The sequence below is a fragment of the Salvelinus fontinalis genome, chromosome 41 (assembly GCF_029448725.1).
Source record: "Salvelinus fontinalis isolate EN_2023a chromosome 41, ASM2944872v1, whole genome shotgun sequence".
In the NCBI taxonomy this organism is placed as follows: domain Eukaryota; kingdom Metazoa; phylum Chordata; class Actinopteri; order Salmoniformes; family Salmonidae; genus Salvelinus; species Salvelinus fontinalis.
The window spans coordinates 11,038,792-11,064,977 of record NC_074705.1 but is presented as its reverse complement, the minus strand read 5'-3'; the positions used below and the strand labels follow the sequence as shown (position 1 = coordinate 11,064,977).

At 42.2% G+C, this 26,186-nt stretch overlaps 1 protein-coding gene across 3 annotated transcripts in view; it reads right to left on the bottom strand.

Moving 5' to 3' along the window:
• LOC129840265 (E3 ubiquitin-protein ligase Midline-1-like) overlaps positions 1-14,261 on the bottom strand; it is a 45,046-nt gene extending 30,785 nt beyond the window's left edge. The window contains exons 1-2 of one of the 3 annotated variants that reach the window (XM_055908015.1): positions 14,094-14,261; positions 12,391-12,468 (exon numbers count right to left, since the gene is read on the bottom strand). The gene's annotated coding sequence lies outside the window, so the exon portion shown is untranslated. Of the gene's footprint in view, positions 1-2,715; positions 3,004-12,390; positions 12,469-14,093 lie in introns of those variants that run through there. The other 2 variants (XM_055908016.1, XM_055908013.1) reach the window with 2 other exon arrangements.
• Between the last annotated feature and the right edge of the window lie 11,925 nt (positions 14,262-26,186).

The following is a 26,186-nucleotide window of genomic DNA, read 5'->3' as shown; positions in this document are numbered from 1 at the left end:
TAACAGCATACATAACACCCTACACATGGATCAAGTTAGACGCTATTTGAAAGCACTATGGGAGGTGTTTAAGCAGCCTATGTGTAAGTGATATCTGTTTATGTTTCACACTTCAAATACTACACCTTTTATTGAGTTTTCTGTAGTAAAAAACAGAAGCTGACACACACTCCAAAAAAGTTTTGTCGAAGTGCTGAGTAACGGAGAGTAAACTATACAAAGAAAGAAAGAAAGTTGCACACTAATTATGCTCCCAAACATTTAATGGGTATAGCAACCAACGTTTCAGCACGCAGTGCCTTCTTCTTCAGGGTTTTCTGCACAATGCACAAGCCTGTCTATTCTCTTGCCTGTTTTAATAGTGTTGTTTGTCCATTCTTGTGATATGAATGGGAGGACTGTCAAATTCTTCAATTTGTTAGGGTTAGCGGGGAATAATAAAGGTATATTCCACAAAAAGTATATCTATATAGGTATGTGTATGTATGTATATATGTATATATGTATGAATGTTTACGTATGCATATGCATATGTATGGGTATGTATGTGTATGTATATGAATATATATATTTACCACAAAATGATATGGGGGATTGGAAATGATGCAGACAATTACATTGATTGAAACAACAATCTTTCCGCAATATAAAGCTGATCCACCCCTAAAACAATATATATAAATAAATAAATCATTTTAAAAAAAACATCTATTTAAACACAAAATTGATCGTCAAAGTAACTTTGTAAAACGTTTCAAGAAAGAACGCTCTCTGGTGGCAACAATGCAGACGTGCAGAAAGACACATCGCTCTCATCACTCCACATCCCATCATTTCCCCCAAAATGGCAACCACCAAACTAAAGTCACACTTTTCCTATTCAATTGTTCTCGCTCTACTGTGCCGAATGACTATGGCTGATCGCTGGAAACTGAAAAACTGTGTTCCGGTCCACACGACTTCCCTGATCGAAGAGGCAGAGCCAAAATCCCAAACAAGTCTCTCGTTGTCAAAGGCTCATTGCAGAAGAAGTTACCATGGAAATATTGTTAATGTATCTATTGGACCAAATAATCAAAGAACGCATAGGCAAAGGAAAAAAATGTCTGTGGTTCATTTCCTGCTGGGAGATACCCAGATTGCAATTAGCAAACAGCACAACTGTAATAAACTGAAAATGTGCCACTACTAACACAAAGGTAACAGCTAGGTCAACATCCATATAATTACCTTATATCAACAAGACACACAACATGACCAGAAGTAGATCAAAGACACAGGAAAGCAGAGACAAACAGACAATGCTGTTGTTGCTATATTTCTTCCCAGTGACAAACACAGAGCAAGTCACAGTGACTCATTCCCACAGTGACTCATTCCCACAGTCTGTCATGTCCTGAGGCAGGTCAAAGTGGCCCCACGAGGGCTTATCAGACTAAGGTCCTCAAGCAGTCGTCTCCACTGACCAAGTTGACAGTGGACCTCTTTATAACAGGTTGACAAAGCATCAACCGTATCTTGAAATCACAGCTCTCCGGTCATTATCAAAGACAATAAATGCAAAGCCTGATCCAAGATATATTTGTGCTGTCTGTCAACTCATATGGTCATTGTCATGCCAAACATGGACAAATAGATCTGGAACCAGGGGAGAGAAGGTTAGAGAGGCATCTCTGTGCCTTTGACCCACAATACAATAAGTGAAGGGAAGTGACCATGATAGGTTTGTGCTTAGGGTTCAGGAGTCCTCAGCAGACGTTTGTCAAATGCATGCTTGGCTGGAAAGGACATGTTGCTGAATGGGCAGATGTGACCTCTGCTTCCCTCCTACACTGTGTGATCAGTATCACACCATGTTGTCGGCAGTATGCTGAGAGGATTTGGAGGAACTCAGAAATACATAGCATAAACAAACACATACACACACATGTGCAGGTACACACACACACACGCACACATGCCATCCTCCCAATTGCCTCCCCACCCATGCCGCCCGCAGAGTCAGTGTGTCAAATTCCCTTCAATGATTTCTTTTAAAAAGCCCAACAGTTCAGGTTTTTCACACTACACTAACTTTGAACACCCCACCGATATCTCTCACCCACTCACATAAAGTCTGCTAAGAGGACAGAAGCTCATCAGCGTCCCTAAATTAGGTCACATGAAAACAATTGTGGAAACGAACAGAGGCATCACTCCCTGCGCTGATACAATCACGACGTGTACCCTTAGGGGTCCCACTGTATTCCTGCTATCAAAAATATTTAACAGATCACAGTCCCCTCATCTGAATATGCAAAGCACTACAACTACTACTTATGTTATAACTCCAAACAGCAAACCTATTCTAGTCTCATAACCACAAGAACACAGATGCTGAAGTAAAGTGTATCATGCTCAAATTCTGATGATTAATAGGTTATATTGATACAGTAGAATATTCACTAAAGTAACTACCTCTCACAAGTATATGGTGGGAGTCCAATCGGGAAATGTTGCCTATTTAACCTCATGGTCATACGATCATCAGCTCTATAACTGTGATCACAGTTAATAAGGATTAGAACTCAGCTCTCTCTGTGATATCATCATCACTAGATGTATAGAGCTTTGGAGAGAGACTCCTGATGACCCCGGCTTTAAGTAACCAGAGACCCCACACCCTCAGGGACCACACAACAACATGTCCACACAATCAATCACAGTCCACCTTACCTGCCACATGGTTAAAATCCCATTGTCCATAAACAAAGTGAAATAAGAGAGGAAGAAGAAATGAGAGCGCTGAACTGAGCTGCTGAACCGGCAGGTCAGAAGAGGCCCTTCCTTCTCCGTTACAACAGACCAGCTGCAGCAGTGGAAGCCCAGCAATACTCCAGTCCGACTGGGGGAACTCTGTGTCAGTGTGCGTCTGTCTCTGGCTGTCACATTGCCTCTCGTGGCATATTTCCTCGCACTCTAAAGCCGCTCCTCTCCCCAGCCCAGTGAGAACCCGCTGGCAGGAGGAGGGAATCTAGCTCACCGCTCCGCCTCCCCCTCCCCCTCCCCCTCCACTCTGTATTCAAATAGCTTAGTGGGCGGCCCTGCTTTAGATGAGCCAATCGGAAGGTACTGTAGCTAGAGCAGGGACAGCCCACACTGTGCAGTCAGTTGGTACAGTACAGTATGCCTGTTGTGGGATTATGGCATCTGAAATTAAAATGTGTCGATCACCAATCCTGGTTTATAATCTTCTCTCCTTCCTGGTATTGTCCCACTTATAATTTTCACGCTCGTTGCAATCTTGACAAAGTTCTCTGTCTCTCTTCGTCTCTCTCTTGGTATCTATCTTGGTATCTCGCTCTCTCTCTCTCTTTCTCGCTCTCTCTCTTTCTCGCTCTCTCTCTTTCTCTGTCTCTCTCTCTCAAACATACACACACACACATACATACACACACACACACTAGCAAAAGTTAATTGTAGCATGCTGTTTTCTCTCCCCAAATGAAAGAAGTTTAGATTAAAGATTCTGTCCCCAGTCATTTACTTCTGGAGACATGTAGGGCGTTCGTTCTTCCTCAACTTCTACATTATATTGAGTGACTCACTGACCTTATCTTGGGTCACATTCCCCATAGTCACTTGAAAAGTTCAAATCTGCCACCTCCCCTCTAGAACCTGTGCATTTCAAATCAAACGTGTTTAGAAGAAGAATGTAATATGCTTGTATTAGTCAAAAAGAGTTGAAGTTTAAGACCTTGGTTGAATGGAATGAATCAGGGCACTTGGCTAGTTAAGCACCCTGACCATGGCAGTGATTCTGGCTCTTATTTTTAGAGTTGGAACCGGATGAGTAAGGCACAGTTTAAAAATGTACTTTTGAGAAAGACAAGAAAATCAATTTCCATCTAAGGTTAGTTTTAGACAAGAGTTGAGATTTTAACGGAAAAAGCTAAATTCTTGTATCATCACAAAATGTGCTTTTACAGTATATCAGCTAAGCACATTTGATGAAACATGATGTATAGTCTGCACAAATGCAAAAAAAATGTTTTTTACATTTTAAGACAAAGACTATGTAGCAGGTTTGAGCAGGAGAGAGGTTTCTCTACCTTTGGGAAAAACACTACGCCAGAAAAGCCTCAGTAAATAAGTGCCCATCTCCAGAGTAAGATGATATCCTCCATTTCCCTGAGAGTAAAAAGAAAATCAAACAAAAGCCCAGGTCTCTTTGCAACCTTTGGAGAGCTGCTGCTGCTGCTGCTTTGCGTTGTGCTGTTAGGTGGAGAGGCCTCTTCAGAAAGCACATGAATACCCACAGTACAGACTCTTTCTTTAATTAAGCCCACAATAGACCTTCAGTCACAGAGCCTGGCTGGAAAGCGCCCAACTCACTGTAATAACACAATGCATGCCACTCAGCACACAGGCAGAGCTCAGCGTTCTTCAGCCTCCTCGGTGTTCAAGAGACTCTTATACAAGTCAAAAAGGTCATTTATAACAAGGTTGCCCCTTGCGTCCTCCAATGTAAAGGATTTTATTCGTCGATGCTGTGTTTCTATTATTTTCTCTGTTCTTCCCGGAAGGACTGCAATCGAATTAGTAGAGGGAAGCAATATCATCAGCCTACACAATGTCTGTGGAATCATTAGTGCAAAGTCATAGTGTACGAAGTCAAAATGCCAGCTCTTTCATCCGGATGTGGGCGATTATATTGGTTGAAACTGACAAACATGATTAGCACAAGCTGTTGTTTGGGGTTTCTCTATATTTCTTTCTAGGATGTGTTCTGGGAGCCTTGGTTTTAACGTGGTGGAATGCTTGGAATTTTCAGGAGATTGCCTCTTTTCTCTAAGTGAACCCATTAAAGGGATAAGCCTGACCAGGGCTGTTACCAGATTATTTAGAGGGCACTGTCGCTATGGATAACACACACACACACACACACACACACACACACGTACACACTCCCTTCCTATCATCATCTCTCATCTTCCTCCCTGGTCGTAACATCTTTACCACTCACATCTATCTCGACTCCCTCCTGCAATGAACTGGTATGGTCTGACAGGGGAGCTCCTACACATGTTCGTGGTAGGTTAATAAAGCTGAGTGGAAATCAAAAGCTCTCTGCATAGCTTTGTTGACAAAGCACTCACAGAAAAGGGAGGGCACTTTAATACAAGTACGCGTCTGCCTCGGGGGCATCACGCTCTAAGGCGTCATGGCCTGCAGGCAAATCCCAAACACATTTCTTCACTTGGTGACTTTTGCCCCTTTAACTGAGTTCAGATGGGCCTTTAAAGAGCATTTTTTACTCTTTGTAGTGATATACACGGCCAGTGTTTGCAGTTGGCATCTCAACACAGGCACCTAGAAAATGCTTCCCGGGATGGCCCATTATTTTAGATCTAATCACCAAGTTCCACAGGTATGCCTGGCTGCGTGGTTCAAGAAGACACAGAGAGAAAGAACATTTATCAGCTGAAAGGACCAGACATTCTCTTTTAGCTGTGTTATGTTGTTCAAGGACTTCCTATGAGTCGGCTGTGGTTGCTAGACATAACCAATAATTGGACACAAACTGAATGAAATTACCGCTCAGGGACGAATTAAGAGGTCAATAATGATTATAACCAGTGATGACTGCATTCTCCTTTCTGCCAGTGGATACAAACCAGTGAGTTCGCCTACAAGAGATGAATGGAAATGCAACATCAATATCTTTAGCATCATGAATTCTTGGTTCAGTAGATGTCCTGATGCTGAATCAAATCCAGTGGTGAACAGTGCATTGCACAGTGCAAACACACACACACACACACACACACACACACACACACACACACACGCCCCTCGCCCGGCACTGAACTCAGCTGTCGTTCTCTGTCACACAAGGGAAATCTAGTTCACACACACACACACACACACGTGCGTGTGCACAGACACACACACATATGGGTACAAGCATGCATGCACACACACAAACACACACACACACACACACACTGGCATGTCACACAGCATCACCATTTGCTCACAATAGGAACAGTATTACAAAGAGAACTCAAACTGTCAAACACGTCCTCTCCACTCTCGCCATCACTGACACTAGCTAGACTCCGGCCAGGACATATTGAGTGAAATAAGGTTTTGGACCCTGTGACGGTGTGATGTGCTATAATCCTCTGCATCCTCAATCTAGTGGCATAAATACTGTATATGTTTCATTTATTTACTATGACTTTCTATGATTACAGCAGAACTGTGATGAGCCAAACCCATTACGACAGCCAGCTAATCCTTTTTTAGCACGCATCGTACGTAGGCACTATTTGTCGAGTGCCCATGTAAGCTGCTGCGCTTGAAGTTATTAGAGATGAAATTATTAAAAAGAGAAATGATATCTAATGAACGCATCACTCATATCCAGTGTGGGGGAGTGAGCACTGGGCGTTTGTTCAGCCAATCTGAACGTATACGAAATAACACGGTTTATAAGGCAGTTATAACACGTCTTATAATAATTTATAACACTGTTATAATGCCTTGAAAGAATAAGTCAAAGAGGACGAATATGGATGGGAGAAGACTAAGTTCCCAGGCGGGCCACCACCTGTACCATACGCCCTCGCTAGCAACATCACACACAAAAATATCCAGGTGTATAAAAATGCAAGTTCATGAATAAGTCATGAATAACTCAGTCACTCTAACCTCGCTGTTCCCCTAACAGTGGAGCTAGAAGTAATGCAGTGTGTAATGTGACGGCCCGTTAGGGATAGACGTGATTTATCTCTCCTTCAAAACAGAGAGCAAGAGGTCTATACCCTCGGCTAGCTCAGAACTGGAATATCTCACTTCGCTCTTCGCTAATACGAAAGTTATGCATCATCTTTAGGCATCAAAGACAGAGAGACGGGAGAGACGGCAGAGAAATGCATAACGGGGCTAAGAGATGAAGGCGTAGGAACATTCATCAGAGTCATGCATTTTACATGAGCGGACATGGGGTAGCTATGGCAGAGGAATTAAAAATGGTGATGAGCGACCATTAGGTCGCGTGATCCATTGATACGCCCTCGAGCTAGGCTATAGTCGTGGATCCTATCAAAATCTCAAATGACTAATTTTCCTTCAATTCTGCATTCCAAAAGTTCTGAATAGGGTCCAAACTAAACAAAAAGTTCTAAGGATCTCAATAGGAAGTCAAACAATGGGGTTCTTTCACCTGAAATAGTTTTAACGCTGAACAGTGAAGTCTGACAGGTTCAATGCAGCCGTTTTTATCTCAACATCAAATCATTTCTGGGTAGAAATTAAGTACCTTACTGTGCTATTTCTCATTAAAATGGTCAAAAAGAAACCAAAAAAAGCTTCTTAGCGAAGGACAATTTCTCTAGCAATAATTTAGCTAGGACTGTCTAGGAGTGGGCTGTGGAGGGAGGGGGACTCCCTTTTAATTGATCTATTCTCTTCGAAAAAAATGTGCTATCTAGAACCATTGGATAACCCTTTGAATAACCCTTTTTGGTACAAGGTAGAACTCTTTTGGTTCCAGGTAGAATCCTTTTGAGTTCCATGTACAACCCTTTCCACAGAGGGTCCTACATGGAACCCAAACGAGTTCTACCTGGAACCAAAAAGGGTTCTCCTACGGGGACAGCTGCAGAACCCTTTCAGAACTCTTTTTTCTAAGAGTGTGTAAACTAATTTACTGCATGTTGATGTCGCCAGGCAGGCCAAAACTCCATTCCACCAAAGCAGGCAAAAATTTCAGGTGGTCTTTTCAAACAGCTCTTAAACTTAAAGGGCATTATCATAAGGTTCATAATTTCACAGTATTACTCCAACCTCATAGTGTGGAAATATATATAAAATGCAGAAAAATCACGTTTTTGACTGCACAGATTCTGACTCGGACTAAAGGCAAACTAAGCACCTTATCTCTATTCTTTTTTACATCGAAAAACAAAATCAATAAACCACCTACAGCATAGCCTTTGTCCAGCAAACGTTGCATTGTAGGCCTCTATCAAGACAGAATGTGATGTTTTGTTCTTGAAACGCGTTACAGAATTCACCATAGGCCACATACTGATTTCACATTACCGCCCTTGGCACACCGTGGCTTTGTTGTCTCACAACTTGTTATCCGCTAACGAAGAAAGATGCTTTCTGATTGGTGGCGATGCAATGCAACCTTGACACTTCCTCTCAGCGTGTGTTCATGCACGTGATGGATATCAAATGAGTCCGAAATGGATTGTGTGGATGGAAAACAACATTGAGTGGTTGCTGCATCGAGCTGTGGAGACAACAGAGCGTGTCCATAGTCGATAGTGTGGAACGAGTGGCGGGAAAGCGTGGTCAAGTCAGCACAGTGTCACCCTCCCTGAACTAGATGTGTGTTAACACAGTACATTAAGTTGCTCTTGTGACGTTTAACAATAAGTGGATCTTCTACCGGTGTACTAATGCTGAAATACTGTATGCGTTAAGATCATCATTACCGCAATGTTGTTACTAGTGTAATTGCAGTGTTACTACACGGGTATAAGAGCAGCCTAATGTATAGTGTTACCTGAATTTCATAAATATACCCTGTTAAGGTAACCCGTCCCATATGAATTCTAAATGGATTACTTTAGACTAATTGACCATTTATTTGACAATTAACTTTGGTGTTAGGCCCTTCAGGGAAATGATATATCTAATATGCCAGGACTGCCCACCAAAGCCCTTGCATTTAATAATACTGTCCCCTTGAGCCTGTTCTATCACAGTGGAGATTAGGGGAAATTGATAACAAAATTAAATTTCCCCAGGACCAATAGTGGCCTCTCTGCATTAATGAGATTAAACACGGTTTAGCTGTGTGTACACACACCTTGCATTTCAATGTACTGTTATGGTCTCCCTCCATAGACTGGGTCAAATGGGTCCACAAACACAACGGATAATTCCAAAGCACAGCAGATTTTCAGCAGCAGAAAGCAAGTAGAAGGTTATCTAAGATGCTGTTCCAGTGCTCGAGTTCTGGTAAGAATAAATGTGTAACCTTGCTGTAGTTTCACCACAGTGGCAACATGAAATAGGGAAATACATTGATTGTCTTCTTTCCTTTTAAATAAACACATGTTTTCTAAAGGCTAGGAGACAATCAATACTGTTCTTTCTGTTCTCGCTTCTCCTCTCAATTATCCTGGGCTATCGTCTAGCCTACTGTAGCCTGAAAAAAAATCTATTGCTCCGTTGTATAAATGCAGTGCCATTGACTGAAAACATCATCCAATCGAATATCCAGTTAACGCCGACAGCTGTGTACACAAACTCCATTTCCGCCTTTTGTCAATGCAACATTTTCAAAAATAATGTTGGCACAAAGCCTGAAATCAACCAGTTCAAATCAAGTGTGCACTTGAGAAACAATAACCCTACATGATGGCGTTAGGCCCTTGTAAGTCAACTCAGATACTCAGATTAGGCTAATAGTGGTACTGTCTGAGGTCAATGATTTGCCCTGGGCCTAAGTCAAGACGTTCAAGTCAAAATATATTTGCAGTTATCAGTTTCTGCTCTAAGATCTCTCAGGTTATTTCTGTTATATATTGAAGGTGTCAACCGTGTTATAGTCAACAAACCTCCACCGCAGCTTCCTATCATGTCCCTGTATGCCCAAAGACTGACATCGCACTTTCATTAGATAGTGATGTGAAACCGGTCTCAGAGTAATGTCATTGACCATTTTGTTTGTGGCAGGATCATAGCTGGTTTAATAGCCATGACATTGAAGCTAAAGGCAAGTTTGCACAATGCCGTACCAGAGGTAAACATAATACAACTGTATGTCCTCTGCTACTGTCCTCAGCATAGAGCTGGAAAAGGGTGGCCACTGCATCTTTCCCAAGCCTACAAACTTTAATGAGTAGGTGCGGGTGGAAGAATAGAACTAAATATCCACCCTCCACCACAGTAAATTGGATTTGCTTGGTTTTCTCTAGTCTGTCTTTGCCAAGAGGTACGTTCTTGTGTCATGTCTGGTCACGCGGAACACAAACCACCCTTCACACAGTCCAGTAACCTCACAGTGTAGAAGAGAAAGGCCCTCACAAACAAACCACTTTTAGTTCTATTGAAAACTCCAGCATTCGTGACTCAAGTGGGAAACTGTGTGATGTGGAGGAGCCAGAGAATGGCTGCCAGACACTGGAAGCCACAGCAGGGGGAGAGGATAGATTTTCAGCAGGAATTTGGGAGACTGGCTGGCCATGAATAGATCTGAGACACTGCTGGTCGCCCATGCCAAGGCCTTGCTTGGAAACGGTGGTGTTTCTACCATGGCAACAAGGGAGTTGGTTTATTAAAACCGGACCACAGTAATTAGACTAAAGAGGGACAGTCCCTCTTTAGTATAATTACTCTGGTCCGATGTGAACTCGCCTTTGCCTTGTTGACAACTGCGAACCAGTGTGGTATCTTCCCTTGTAGGCTTTGACTAACAACATATAGCAGTCTATTTTAAAGGAATATCTGTATCATTTATGTAACTAATAGGTCAGCTTGGGTACAGAGGTTAAATATCACCATTTTGACATTTTAAAGAGACCATGTTGTCATTTGAACTGAATCTGATCCCACCAAAGTAATATGAATACATTCTTCATTTTGTTTTTACTGTTTGGGGGATGGCCATGACTTGCTGATGAAATTTATTTGGCAAGTTAACAAAGACAAAAGCCTTTGTATAACAGCATCACTTTCTCTGTGTTTCTATGTTAACGGTCTCAGCAGTGTGACCAACCACAGCTCTGTTCCATGCCTCAGGTCCAGAACTGTCACTCCCTGACTTTGTCACGACTGCCTCAACTCTGTGTGTCAACTAGAATCAGGAATTTTCTGAAGCGAGGGGCAGACTGAAGCTATTCAAATCTATAAATACAAATGTAGAATTTTTATTTGAGTCAGTTTGCTACAGTAAGAAATTATTCCTGCAGCAAGAGGAACTGTGAATTATCATGTAGATTATAAGTAATGGACGTTTTTGTAGGGGTTGATACATTTGCCATTAGGGCAAATCAAGTTTGACATTTTAAAGTGGAAATTGACAACTTTAGAAGCTTTTTTAACCTTGAATACACTACAAGTTAGAATTTCCTTAGAAAATTCTCAGCAACAAAACAGCGATCAAATTAAGATCCTACATCTATATGTGTGAGCCCAAGCAGTCCCATTTCACCGTTTCTCTCAGGGGACAAACATTAGCTCGAGGTCAACTGAGAAGTCTGAATAAGAAAGTACATCTTTTCACAAGTAAATAAAAAGTTCCGGACAGCTTTCCTACCTTTCATTGGTTTCCCAAGAGCATATTACCTTCCTGACCTCGAAGTGTTAAGAAATATTTCAGAATGTATCTTATCACTCCCTTGGGACTAGCTGATGGTGTTATATGTTTAGATGGGGGGGGGGGGGGGTGGAAGGAGGAAGCAGGCCCCTGCACCAATACACTTATCTATGTCATCCAATATTTATGTTAGGACACATTCTGCCGTGCTATAACAATGGACCCAGGGCAGAACCGTGTGAAAAGTAGAGAGCAGCCACACAGAAAAACAACCAATAATGAATATTAAAACTTAGGTTGCAGCCACCAATTCGGACTCTTTATTTGATGTGCACTCTGTATACCTACCAAGCATGTGTATTATTGATATTTATAAACTGGGTGGGTCTAGCCCTGCTCTAATTACATTGGTAACCAGTTTATAATAGCAATAAGGCACCTCTGGGGTTTGTGATATATAACCAATATACCATGGCTAAGGGCTGTATCCAGGAGCACATAAGAACAGCCCTTAGCCGTGGTATATTGGCACCCTCTCGGGCCTTATTGTTTAAATGTATGTACACCGTGTGGATTATTCATCAGTCGTCTTGACTGAAACTCACTTCAAATGTCCTTGAGTTGCACTGAATCGAAATACTCGATAAAAGCATCCTACATATAATGACAACCAAGTGGAAAAGGGTCACGGTGACATTTATGATTCATTTGTAGTTCTTTGTGGAATTTACAATTAGGCCTTGATGAATACAGTATCCTGGGAGTTTCAAAGTGCCTCCGTCCTAAAGGAAAAATCCCCCCAAACAACTAGTTCCTATAATTTATATGGTTAAATAACACTGACACGTTTTTTCTTTATAATACAGTTGGTAGTAATGTGAAAATCGTGGAAATTTGTTCCAGATCAAGTTGACTACGAAACCCACAATGCAATACTCTTCCTATGTGCTGGCCTGCAAACATAGCTAAATATAATAATACCAAAGTCAACATCATCATGTGAGTAGCTAGTTAGCTGTAAAACCGTCTAAACAATCTGGAGGCTATTTAAGAGTCTACAATCTCACCATGTTCAGCCTGCAGATCGATGTGCCTCGCAGAGTGGAGTCTGACCTTCACAACGGAACCATGCAAGGCGCCCTGGACTGAAGAGGCAGACAAATAGGAGATATTAGGTGGACCTCCTGTTCAATTACACATTTCTCAATGTAGGAATATCGCAAAAATATGATCAAAGGCTCCTTCGAGAGAAGACATCCTCCCGAGTTATGACATCAGCCAGCACTGAAATCTGACATGTATGATAGATGTTTTCACCATCTAAAAGTCATATTCCTATTAACTTCCAGTGTATTGACAGCGGCTTTATCGCAATTCTACGTCATACCGGCCAAATTTCTGCCTGCTTGAAAGGCAATAGCTTAGATACACATGAAAACATGAAATGACCCCGGGAATTGATAGTACATCGCTCAGAGATGCACAAAAACAATATAACATTCAAAATGGGTAAATCTTTCATCTATAATTGACCAAAAAAGACCAGAAGTTAGGTTAGAATTACATGTCTCGATGTTCCTTTGTTGTTAGGTATCCTAGGGGTTTAGAGCGTTGGGCCAGTAAACAAAAGATCGCTAGTTCGAATCCCCAATCCAAATAGGTGAAAAGTCTGATGATGTGCCCTTGAGCAAGGCACTTAACCTTAACTGCTCCTGTACAGTAAGTCCCTTTGGATAAGATTATCTGCTAAATAACTTAAATGTAATGTAAATGTTAACTATCAACAGCAAAACATGTAAGACTAAATGTATCCCAGGTCAGTTGCAGGTGTTCAGAAAAAGCCTGACAACATGATCCTGCAGATGAGTGCAAAATTAAAACCATTTGTCCTTGAGCGCAGTTGAAGGCACTGCCCTCGAATGTACCCTGTACATTCTTGTATTAGATTGTTATACAATTCAGCAGTGAGCATGTCATTCAAGTGGTATTTACACAAATCCTGATTCTGGCAAACCTCTGAAGATAAATCTCTTGAAAAAGGCACAAGATATGATTGCTCCAAGAGTATTTGCCCTTTTCAGAGTCCTTCTGGCTGCTGCCTGTGAGAATACAAAATAGACCAAAGCCTTATTCCAATGAAACAAAGACTTGGGTCATTATATCAGTCCGGAAAGACTGGAATTATGGTCCCAATACGAATTCATCTGAAAAATGTCCTCTGCATGAAAGCTAACATCACTTGGATGTTTGTTTCAACATGCAAAGCAATTGCCTACCTGTTTCAGCAACAGTAGTAGGACATCACATTTTCCATTGAAATGAACGTGTTATAATGTTCTCAATGACTGTACTGCAAAATGAATCAGCAATGTAGTAGGTTTATGTATTATTGAATCTATGGTATTTGTAGTCTCTGATGTATACAGTCTAATCAGTCAATTTCAAAGTTGTTTTTGGATATACATATAGTTACCTCAAAGTATTTGCACTTTTATTTACTTTGTCTTACTGAATCTGAATCAATTTGAAGTACATCTCAATGCCATGCTCCAGAACTCTATCCCAGTCCAAGTCAGACCCAAAGAGTGGAAGCCACAGACAGAATAACAACAACGTACACGTGCAGGCGCCTCCCATGCCCAAGCACATGGAGCCCCCGAAAACACACCTCCCCATGTTTGACCAAGCTTAGTGCATCAGCATCTTCCACTAGCTAAACAAACTCCAATAGCTCACAAGGATGGCCCTGAACAAATGAAGAAGTACTTACATTCAAGACTCTTTCGTGATCCTCCAACCGAGAACAGACAAGCATAGGATGACCAACCTGGGAAAACAATGAAGCACGGCACGATAGAGCGAGAAAGAGAGAGAAAGAGAGAAACGCAACATGAGTGATCAAGCCTCCTCAGTGACTCTTTCTCTCTGTTGTTCTCCCCCTCCTCTCCTTCTCCTCCCCCCTTCCCCCTTTCCCCTGACTCGTACTTGTCGAGTTGCTCAGGAGAGCGTGAAGCAGGCTGGAGAGACCAGTGCTTTGAGTGCTTTATCATGTGGTTTGGACCTCTCATTCCCATTATGCGGAACATTGAGCGTTGTGCTGCCTGCTCCTCCACTACTCCCTCCCCCCCCACCTTCCCTCTTCCCACTGTCCCATTCGTTGACTTCAGACTGGGACACAAAAGAGCGGGAAACCTCAGGGGGGAGATGCTACTGATTGTGTTGACACTTAGCAGACTTAGCGCCAATGGTTTGTCCTGCTCTCTATATCCCTCTTTCTCATAAAAATGGTGGATACAGTGCACCAGCTCTTTCCTACATGGGCTTGATCCTTTTTAAAACACTTGTTAACTCTGAAAATGTATCATGTGCTTCTTATAAACCTACTCATAAAACTACTCTTAACTTTGAACTGTTATAACAAACTGTAAACCTTTTTAAAATATATGTTTTTGTAAAGTGTAAACTTGACTATAGCTGAATATGAAGTGTAAGCTCCCTCAACTTGAAGTGTGTGTATCATGGGGTATTCCAGACAGTCCTTGAAGGCAGAGGGATCAGCTGGGGTTTTCTTTCCATTCAAACAACAGTCTCCCTTATTGTTCCTGATGATAATCAAGCTCTCTGTAGCGTTGCCCACTGACTTGGAAAACATGCTATTGCCTCTGGGTAAATCTAGGCCAAAATATTTTTGCAGCAGATTGCAGGATTTTGGAATTACAAGTATGCGGCGCGCACCCTGCCCCAGCATGCCTGCAGTTTGATTGACAATAGGGGTTCAACATTACCTACCAGAGCTTCAGCTTAATGTCCTGTAGTTCTGGAGCGAGATCCAAAATGACCACTTTAGACATCTGGGAAAAGCAATGAAATGCTGTACCCCCTGATGACACAGCCTGGGGATTTGAATTACCCTTAGCGGTGCCAGCAGGGCAAACCTCTTACAAGATCAGGAACATAGTCAAGCTGCAACTAGACAGCCCAATTTCCCCAAAGGCTAGGCAGGACGTGGAACTGATTTCCCTAGTATCCCTCCACCCACACGTGCAGACACATGAGAGATAATCCAACAATGTGTTCAGTTTGATTACGGTTGGTTTAATCTTATCCCAACAAAGCTAACAGAATAGGCCCACCCAACATAAAACTGTTCTTTTCATAATAGGGTTTACACAGTAGGGATGCAACATGGAATCTGATAGCTGAATCAGTTGAGAAGTACTCTAGAGGCCAGCTAGACAAAGACGACTCACTAAGTTTACCATCGGGCCAGTGTTTGTATTGCTCTAATGCTAAACAAGCAGCATAAGCGAGCTCTGGTTAGAGAAAAGAGATCATTGAATATAGCTGGACAAAAGCTCTTCAAAGAGACAAAACCAAGATCAGTTATGGTTAAACTGGGGGGAACGGAGGTTCACCACCTATAGATCAGTTATGGTTAAACTGGGGGGAACGGAGGTTCACCACCTATAGATCAGTTATGGTTAAACTGGGGAGAATGGAGGTTCACCACCTATAGATCAGTTATGGTTAAACTGGGGGGAACGGAGGTTCACCACCTATAGATCAGTTATGGTTAAACTGGGGAGAATGGAGGTTCACCACTTATAGATCAGTTATGGTTAAACTGGGGGGAACGGATGTTCACCACCTATAGATCAGTTATGGTTAAACTGGGGGGAATGGAGGTTCACCACCTATAGATCAGTTATGGTTAAACTGGGGGGAACGGATGTTCACCACCTATAGATCAGTTATGGTTAAACTGGGGGGAACGGAGGTTCATCACCTATAGATCAGTTATGGTTAAACTGGGGAGAACGGAGGTTCACCACCTATAGATCAGTTATGGTTAAACTGGGGGGAATGGAGGTTCACCACCTATAGATCAGTTATGGTTAAACTGGGGAGAACGGAGGTTCATCACCTATAGATCAGTTATGGTTAAACTGGGGAGAACGGAGGTTCATCACCTATAGATCAGTTATGGTTAAACTGGGGGGAATGGAGGTTCACCACCTATAGATCAGTTATGGTTAAACTGGGGGGAATGGAGGTTCACCACCTATAGATCAGTTATGGTTAAACTGGGGGGAACGGAGGTTCACCACCTATAGATCAGTTATGGTTAAACTGGGGGGAACGGAGGTTCACCACCTATAGATCAGTTATGGTTAAACTGGGGAGAACGGAGGTTCATCACCTATAGATCAGTTATGGTTAAACTGGGGGGAATGGAGGTTCACCACCTATAGATCAGTTATGGTTAAACTGGGGGGAACGGAGGTTCACCACCTATAGATCAGTTATGGTTAAACTGGGGGGAACGGAGGTTCACCACCTATAGATCAGTTATGGTTAAACTGGGGGGAATGGAGGTTCACCACCTATAGATCAGTTATGGTTAAACTGGGGAGAATGGAGGTTCACCACCTATAGATCAGTTATGGTTAAACTGGGGGGAATGGAGGTTCACCACCTATAGATCAGTTATGGTTAAACTGGGGGGAATGGAGGTTCATCACCTATAGATCAGTTATGGTTAAACTGGGGGGAACGGAGGTTCACCACCAATGGATTTGCTGACATTAAACAGTGAAAGTTGAATCCTAAATGAAGTAACAGAAAAGGACAAGATAGTACACATATACTAGGGTCGCTAATCTTAGAGTGATGGGCAGGGACAAAGGAACATTTAGGTCGTCAAGCCTTATTTGCAAAGCCTTTTTAAGCTTGTATCAACAACATGCTGTTCTAATCTATATTACAGCAGAAGTAGGAGTAGTCTTGCTGAGACTGAGGCTGTCCTAATATGGACACCATGCAGCAGTTTTCTCCTGGGCAGAGGAATGACGGTCCCTCAGAGCTACTTCAGAAATACACAATGGCTCCAAAAACACAAAACCCAGGGCCAAGAGTCAGAGCAAAAGAAACAGAGGCAGGTCTAAACTCTAAAGAGAGAATAGCATCCCTCCAGTGAATTTGCAGTAGTTTGTATACAAGTGGATGTGACAGGTTCACTGTAATACAGCTTGCTTTGGTACGGGTCAGTGGTGGGGTCAAGTTTAAAACATGACTCTCCAGCACAAATCTCAGGGTCGTGTCTGTGTCAGAGGAATGGCTGGGGGAAAGTGTCCAGGGGCAATGTTGTTACCTACAAGCCATTGAACAAAGACTGCCTGCTCATGACATTAATGCTTTGTGTCACAGTATACATAACACGATTTCTGCATGTGGAGCAACACAAGCCTTCATAACTGTGGACCATCTTCACCATCCTCCCCTCCATCCTCCTCAATCCCAGAGGCTCTTATGTAATGTGGGTCAGAATCAAAGATGTAGACGGCTTGTATAGGACAATACACAATCCATCCAGTTAAATACTGTCCCTGAGGGTGTATCTTTATTAACTGGGCACCAATGGAATGGGATTTGAAATAATCCAGACAATATTCTCCCTGAGACTACATACATTTACACCATAAATTGGTGAATTACTGTATATGCTGTATTATTTTGTTGGCTTGGAAAGAATATTCTTCGTCATGAGTATTGTGTCTGTCACTTAAATTAGTGTTAGATTGTTAGAGCTATGAAACAGTAGAAAGGAAACTGCTAGTGTGATCGTTAAGTGTAAATGGAGAGATACTTAGCAATTTAGCTGAATATTGAGAGAGAATTGAGGAGACACCAATGCCCTTTATACAACATACATCTCAAGATCGCAGAACAACGCTAACCAACGACCGTGTCACCCATGTCAGTGGCCATGAACTGTACAGTGAGATACTGTACAGTACATGCCAACAGAGCCATGTGTCAAGATGGAAGCCAGCGTTGAAATCCATCAGTCTCTGCCCATTTAGTCAGTGCAGCATGCCTTGCTGCAGGCTCTTCAGTACTTCTGGAGCTTCTATCATATGTAGGACTGCATCTCCTCCGAGGCTCCTAGCCCGCCAGGCAATGCCTCCGTGCTTCAGTGTGTGGGCGAGGATGGGGAAGAAGCATGCCATGACCACTTACCGCCTCATGTCACTGCGACTCTCAGCAACCTTCCATTCCCTTGACCCCCGGTCGACTTTGTAATTAGAGTAGGCCAAGTCATCTGCGATGCAAGGAGCAACCATGGGAAGTGACCTGGAAAAAATAATTCATTTTTCTCAGCTGCCCCTGAGGGGTTCGGAGGGCAGGAGATCGGGTGGGGGGTGGATGGCGGGGGGTGGATGGGATGGATGTGTTAGCCATATAGCCTCCATCAAGCCGGGTTAGGGTTTGGCCGGGATAGGCCGTCATTGTAAATAAGAATTTGTTCTTAACTGACTTGCCTAGTTAAATAAAGGCAAATAAGGTGTCACGTAAAAGAAGTGAACTAAACCAATAAGTACTGCAGTGACTCTCAGGAGAAGGCGACTGTACATATCACAATGGCTGCAGATTGTGCTCTGAACTTTGCTGTGTTGTTCCAGACGGAAGTATATATTAAAATGTTATCTACGCATTCAGAGGACCCTCCAGGACCCTGAAGCGTCCTCAGAGCATAGTTTCACTTGGATTCAGTTTGGAGCCACCGCTCGCTCACTGTGTTCTACAAGCGATTTCTCGCTATTTGCTTCTTTGGGGGGCATGTTAATTTAATTACATTCACTGCCTGTTCCAGAAGGCCAAGAACAAAACGAAGACAATTAATGAGTGATTCCTTTTGCTCTTTGTTCCTCCACAGTTCAGCTAGCTCAGTACTCCCCCAAGCCCAAAAGGATTAGTTTTGTTTTGTTTTCCTCAAATCCACCACTGAAATTTTCATTTGCTAAGTATAAAATAAACACCTCTTTCACAAGTTCATAAACTCTTAAAGTTTAAGCTCTGTGCGATGGGAATTTGTATGCAAGAGATTGAGTGTTAACACCAAGGTCTTCCAGGACTTCTTGAAATGCTGTCATAGTGATAGCTAATGATACTGTATCTCTTCCAGGACAGCTCACCACGCAGTTGGATATCTCAGGATTATATTTTGACTGAATAGATTGCAGATGGCCTCCATCTCCCATGTGCCACTTCACTGCATATTGGGGTTAATTAGCTAGCGAGTGCAATGATCTGGAGAAGAGAAACCATCAGACATGTGGATGGATGTAGAGACTACTGGGTTGTGTTCATGAAAACAAACTTTACTTTTCAGACACATTCAGGTAGTCTGTCCCTGTTTCCATCCATTTTTCTTCTGTTTGGTGTCTAACTAACATGACCCTGATGTGTGACCTTCATATGAGCAACATGATAATAGTCCACCCTGGGGATAATGTACATAATAAGTATGTTAACCATTGTAGCTACAGGCATTAGTGAAAACTAGGTTATGGCTGTATATTTCCATCATACTAATTAATTTATGGGACGATTATGGCGAGGACAGAGATTGAACCGAGAATACTTTAACTATGGTATGTTATGTCGTTTTATATTATACTGCAAATTGCAACATTTGACAGGTGCAACTTTTTGGGAATAATGGATAACACTTGGACTTTACATCTTGGACACACACATTTGAGAACACCGGGAAACAACTGTGTGGTTAAAAAACTTCTCTGGGATATGTGGGATGCTAGCGTCCCACCTCGCCAACAGCCAGTGAAATTGCAGGGCGCCAAATTCAAACAACAGAAATCTCATAATTAAAAAAAAATCTCATAATCCTCAAACATACAAGTATTATACACCATTTAAAGATAAACTTCTTGTTAATCCAGCCACAGTGTCTGATTTCAAAAAGGCTTTACGGCGAAAGCACACCTTGCGATTATGTTAGGTCAGCGCCTAGCCACAGAAAATCATACAGCCATTTTCCAAAGAAGGAGAGGTGTCACAAAAGACAGAAATAGCGTTAAAATTAATCACTAACCTTTGATGATCTTCACCGGATGGCACTCCCAGGACTCCATGTTAGACAATAAATGTGTGTTTTGTTCAATAAAGTTGATCTTTATGTCCAAAAACTTAATTTCAAATTGGTGCGTTATGTTCAGAAATGCATTGTCTCAAACAAACATCCAGTGAAGTGCAGAGAGCCACATCAAATTACAGAAATACTGATCATAAACAAACATTGATCTAAGAAACAAGTATTATACATACGATTATAGATAAACTTCTCCTTAATGCAACCGCTGTGTCAGATTTAAAAAAAACTTAGCAGTAAAAGCACACCATGCAATTATGTTAGGTCAGCTTCTAGCCACAGAAAAACATACAGTAATTTTTCAACCAAGGAGAGGTGTCACAAAACTCAGAAATAGCATTATACATATTCACTTACCTTTGATGATCTTCATCGGTATGCACTCCCAGGAATCCCAGTTGCACAATAAATGTTTGTTTTGTTCGATAAAGTCCATCATTTATGTCCAAATACCTCCTTTTTGTTCGCACGTTTAGTTCACAAATCCAAATCCACAAGGTGCAGGCACTTAGTCCAGACGAAAAGTCAAAACAGTTCAATTACAGTTCGTAGAAACATGTCAAACGATGTATATAATCAATCTTTGGGATGTTTTTATCATAAATCTTCAACAAATGTTTCAACCGGACAATTCCTTTGTCTTTATAAATGAAAGGGAACGCAGCTCGCTCTCACGGCCGCGCGCGTGACTTAGCTCATGGCATTCTGCCAGACCCCTGGTTCAAACAGCTCTTATTCGCTCCCCCCTTCATAGTAGAAGCCCGAAACAAGGTTCTAAAGACTGTTGACATCTAGTGGAAGCCTTAGGAAGTGCAACATGACCCCATAGACGCTTTATATTCGATAAGCAATGACTTGAAAAACTACAAACCTCAGATATCCCACTTCCTGGTTGGATTTTTCTCAGGCTTTTGCCTGCCATATGAGTTCTGTTATACTCACAGACATCATTCAAACCGTTTTAGAAACTTCAGAGTGTTTTCTATCCGAATCTGCTAATTATATGCATATTCTACTCTGGGCACCTTATTCATCCAAGCAACTCAATACTGCCCCCCAGTGCCAAAGAAGAAGTTAAGGGCAATGGTGCATTAAAGAGATGCGCTATCCAGGCCCTCTGATTGGAGTGGTAGACTGGTGGAGGACTGTCCATCAGATTACTGACATACATGTACAGATGTGTAGTCCTCATTTGATCATCCTGTAGCAGGAGAACTTTCCTGCAACGCAGGACATTTAAAACGTGTAGGCATATGTCACAAGTCACGACTTCACAGGAGAGCAGATTGAACGTAAAACATTTTTTTTGCAAAATGCATTTTTGGCAGAAATGCCTTCTCGAACATGTGAACTTTCGTGTGCCTTAATAACAAACTTGTATGCCATCTGTAAATACAAATACAATTGTTAAATTACGAGCATTGTTGGTTCAGCCACAGAATAAAGTGAGCAACCTTCCCACTATCCATGATTGGCTGGGATAATGAGTGGGCTGGACATGCCGAGAGAGGAGAGAGGATTGGTCTGCCATATTGAAGGTTTATGGCTATTTGAGCTCATCAGTTTTTGTTGGTAATCCTGTCGAAAGCGGGTTTAAAAAAATGTATCGTGTAGTGGAGCTGCATAAGCATTGCTCTCCACTTTCTGGGGGATCAAGTTTTGAAATCATTGGAATAAGAGTTTAACAGCTAAAGAGATGGAGAAAACACCTGTCTCTGGATTACATCTTCAAACTAAGGGCAAGCGTGGTATGGCATTCCTGATGATGTATACAGGTAAGATAGTGTAGTGAGAGCTAGCTACGTTTTCAGATATTACATGCTTCTAATGTTGACAGAAAGTGGTTTCATTTCAAGCTAAACTGTACTGTATGCCAGCTAGCTAACATCCCCCAGACCGAGAGCGCTCCGAGATGGGTGGGACTAAAGCTTAAGAGGGTGTGAAAGATGCTGAATGGGTGTAGACAAAGTAGAGCTCTTCACTAGACACCAAAACATTCAAAGGCGATTTTCTCAAAATTGAGTTTACAAGTTGATCACCTTTCAAAGCAGAATTACTTTCCCATTGTTCCTCAAATGTAGTGTACGATATTCCATTTTGTAGCTCTGAGTTTCTACTTTTATCCAATGTAAAAACATCATATCACATTTTGCTACATAAGACCAAATCCAGGTGGTGAGTCACATTTGAGGGATACCTACCTGTATGCCTTCAACTGAAATGTGTCTTCTGCATTTAACCCAACCCCTCTGAATCAGAGAGGTGCAGGGGGCTGCTGTAATCAACATTTACGGCACCCTGCCTTGCTCAGGGGCAGAACACCTTCTTCATTTGTCAGCTCGGGGATTCAATCCAGCAACCTTTTGGTTACTTGCCCAACGATCTAACCACTAGGCTACCAGCCACTTACAAATAAATCTGAAGTTTGTAATTTCCCATTTGAAATTGCAGACGTGATTTTCTCTTACGAAAAATGTATCAACCCCTACAAAAATGTCCATTAATTATTATCCACATAATAATTCACAATTTCTGTTGCTGAAGGAATTTCTTCCTGCTGTAGCATCCTGGCTCAAATTAAGATTCTACATCTGCAGCCTATGGACGGACCACTACCGCACCACACATTGTCCACTGTCGTACTATGGATAAACATCATACCTGAGATAATGCTTCTACACATGTCACAACAACACGGATATAGTTAATAATAGTCAGTGTGTCTCTCCCAGTGGTCTTATATCAGTGTTTAGTGGTGATGATTCCAGAGGGAACATTTACTTAACAACTGTAGGCTAATCTGTAGTCCACTGGCTCGTGGTTTCTAACCTTTGAAAGGTCATTGGTTGGCAAATCGTCTCAGACAGACAATGTTCTGGGACTAAAATCTTGGAATGTCAACTTCAAGTTAGCATGCATGCTGATGGGCAACCAGGACCTTTCCATGGGAGATGAATGCTAGATAGAATGCACAGTTGTTTCTCTGCTGAGAGAGAGGTGGAGAGAGAGTGGGGAGATATAGTATCACAACTCAGGATAAGACCCAGATGCAGACAGTTCGAATCACAGATGTTTATTGACCAAACAGGGGGCTGGCAAAAGACAGGTCAAGGGCAGGCAGAGGTCCGTAATCAAGGGCAGAGTCAGTAAAGTACAGAATGGCAGGCAGGCTCGGGGTCAGGGCAGGCAGAGGTCCGTAATCCAGGGCAGAGTCAGTAAAGTACAGAATGGCAGGCAGGCTCGGGGTCAGGGCAGGCAGAGGTCCGTAATCCAGGGCAGAGTCAGTAAAGTACAGAATGGCAGGCAGGCTCGGGGTCAGGGCAGGCAGAGGTCCGTAATCCAGGGCAGAGTCAGTAAAGTACAGAATGGCAGACAGGCTCGGGGTCAGGGCAGGCAGAGGTCAGTAATCCAGGGCAGTGTCAGACAGGTACAGAACGGCAGGCTCAGGGCAGGCAGAGTAGTCAAACCCGGAAAAACTAGAAAAACAAGGGCTAGTGCTAAACAGGAGTATGGGAAAAACACGCTGGTTGGCTTGACAAGACGAACTGGCAACAGACAAACATAAAACACAGATATAAATGCACATAGGATAATGGGGAAAATGTGCGACACCTGGAAGGAGGTAGCGGTAGAGGTAGAGGTAGAGAGAGAGAAAGAAAGAAAAATAACTTTTCCCTGATTATATTAGGCTTTCAGTTTCCAGTGACTGTTGAGCAGGTAGCAGGACATCTTTGAAAATAAATCTCCTTGCCGTGTTTGAGAATGTCTGTCATCCTCTCATACTCCGCCACATTTGACAAACATGTGTCTTGTATTTATCTCATTGATTTCATCACACACTGCACAATACATGTGTTCACATAGAGTATAGTACATGCCAAGACATTGTTCATCTCTCTGGAGAAGCACACAAATCATTCATTCTATGTTTCGTTGTTTCACCGGTATAGGGAAGTTCTTTTAAAAAGTGTTTTCACAGGCCTCTATGTGTTTTAGGAACACAACAGATGTCAGCACACACCAGTGGTTGTTTTATATGGATCATTTCTTATGATTGGACAGCACATTGAGTTGAGCTGGATCATCAAAGATGGAAGGACTCCATTTTGGGAAATTGAGAATTAACAATGGTGTGAAACATTTGAAGAGGGACTGTCATTCTAATTGCAAGATCTGAGCAAAGAGACCTACAATTTGATGATTTCCCTTCATTTGGTGTTCTTGAGATATCTTTGAAACTCTCGTCATTCAAAGGTAACCACCCTACTTCAATCACTGCTCATGGATAGTCCACCGCCCGATGAACTATTTTCATCTGGGTATTTCTGAAGAGAACACAGACCGATTGTGTTCTCTGAACCCCACAAAGAGCACAAAGAGCCTTTCTGTATCGTCTCTATCGGATGCATGTATTTCTCCCCGAAGAGATCATGTCGCCTCTTCACATAAAAGGGGAAACCGCAGCATCCACTTTTGTTGATTTATATTTTATAACCTCTCATTTTGTATATAAATATATATTCTTATTTGGCCAAGTGGGTCCCTGAACAATGCAGTCTTAGCTCTTAGGAGGCTTTAAGAAGAAGCCGTGTGCTCTCAGACGAATAGTAACAATCACGCTTTGAAGGAAGGAAGGGAATTGAAGGTTTTTAGTGCCACATGAAAACTTAAACACATCTCTGGCACATTTTTTGTTTAGTGACTAAAAACCAGCTCTCAGAACAAGGTTTACAGAGCGTTTCAACACCTTAGATTTGTATTCGTTTTTGAATGTAATCGATTTATTTATTTCTCCACTGTGTGTTACCTGCGACGTGTGTCATCAACTACAAAAGTGTATACGTTAACACAATGTCCCACTGGGCACACACTGGTTGAATCAACATTGTTTCAACTTCATTTGTCCTCGTATTGTGATCAACGTGGAAAATACATTAGATTTGAAAAAAGTAATCACCCAGTATTGTTTTCACCTCATTTCAACCAGGCTTGCAAACATTGAAATATGGGTAAAACTTCAACTGAAATACATTGAATTAAAGAGATACTTTCGGATTTTGGCAGTGAGGCCCTTTATCTACTTCCCCAGAGTCAGATGAACTTGTGGATACCATTTTAATGTCTATGTGCCCAGTATGAACAAAGTTAGAGGTAGTTTCGCAATCCAATGCTAACTAGCATTAGCACAATGACTGAAAGTCTATGGTAATCTACTAGCATGCTGGCAAAAACAAAATGGTATCTACGAGTTCATCTAACTCTGGGGGAGAAGATAAAGGGCCTCAGTGACAAAATCCAGAAGTATCTCATTGAAGGTAGACAAAGTGATATGACGTAGATGCAGAAAGCAAACAGCATAGTGGGTCACTTTCTGCACCAACTAAGAGTGTTGAAACGGGAGGCTCATCTTCTCTGCTGTTTTGGTCCCGTGGCTGCCACACATTATGACAACTGACTATTTCATTGACTTTTGGACAAATCACTATTTTCGTTCATTCATTTATTCCTTCCTTCACTTGTCTGTTGTGGTTGCCATTGCTGTTAATCATTGAAGCACAATTTACCCTATTTTTGTTTTCACAATTCCCTGGCAAGATGGCTACGCTGCATATCAAGTGTCAGTCTGGGCAAGAAATGTGTTTTCGTGAGTTGCGTTACAGAAATTGCTTATGGCAGGCTGAGACTGCTACACCAAAACAACATTCCATAAATACATCAGATGTATAGAGATTCAGCCTGCTGAGATTTATGGCAATCTTGCAAACACACACACACAGAGAGAGACAGAGACAGAGACAGAGACAGAGACAGAGACAGAGACAGAGAGAGAGAGAGAGAGAGAGAGAGAGAGAGAGAGAGAGAGAGAGAGAGAGAGAGAGAGAGAGAGAGAGAGAGAGAGACAGACAGACA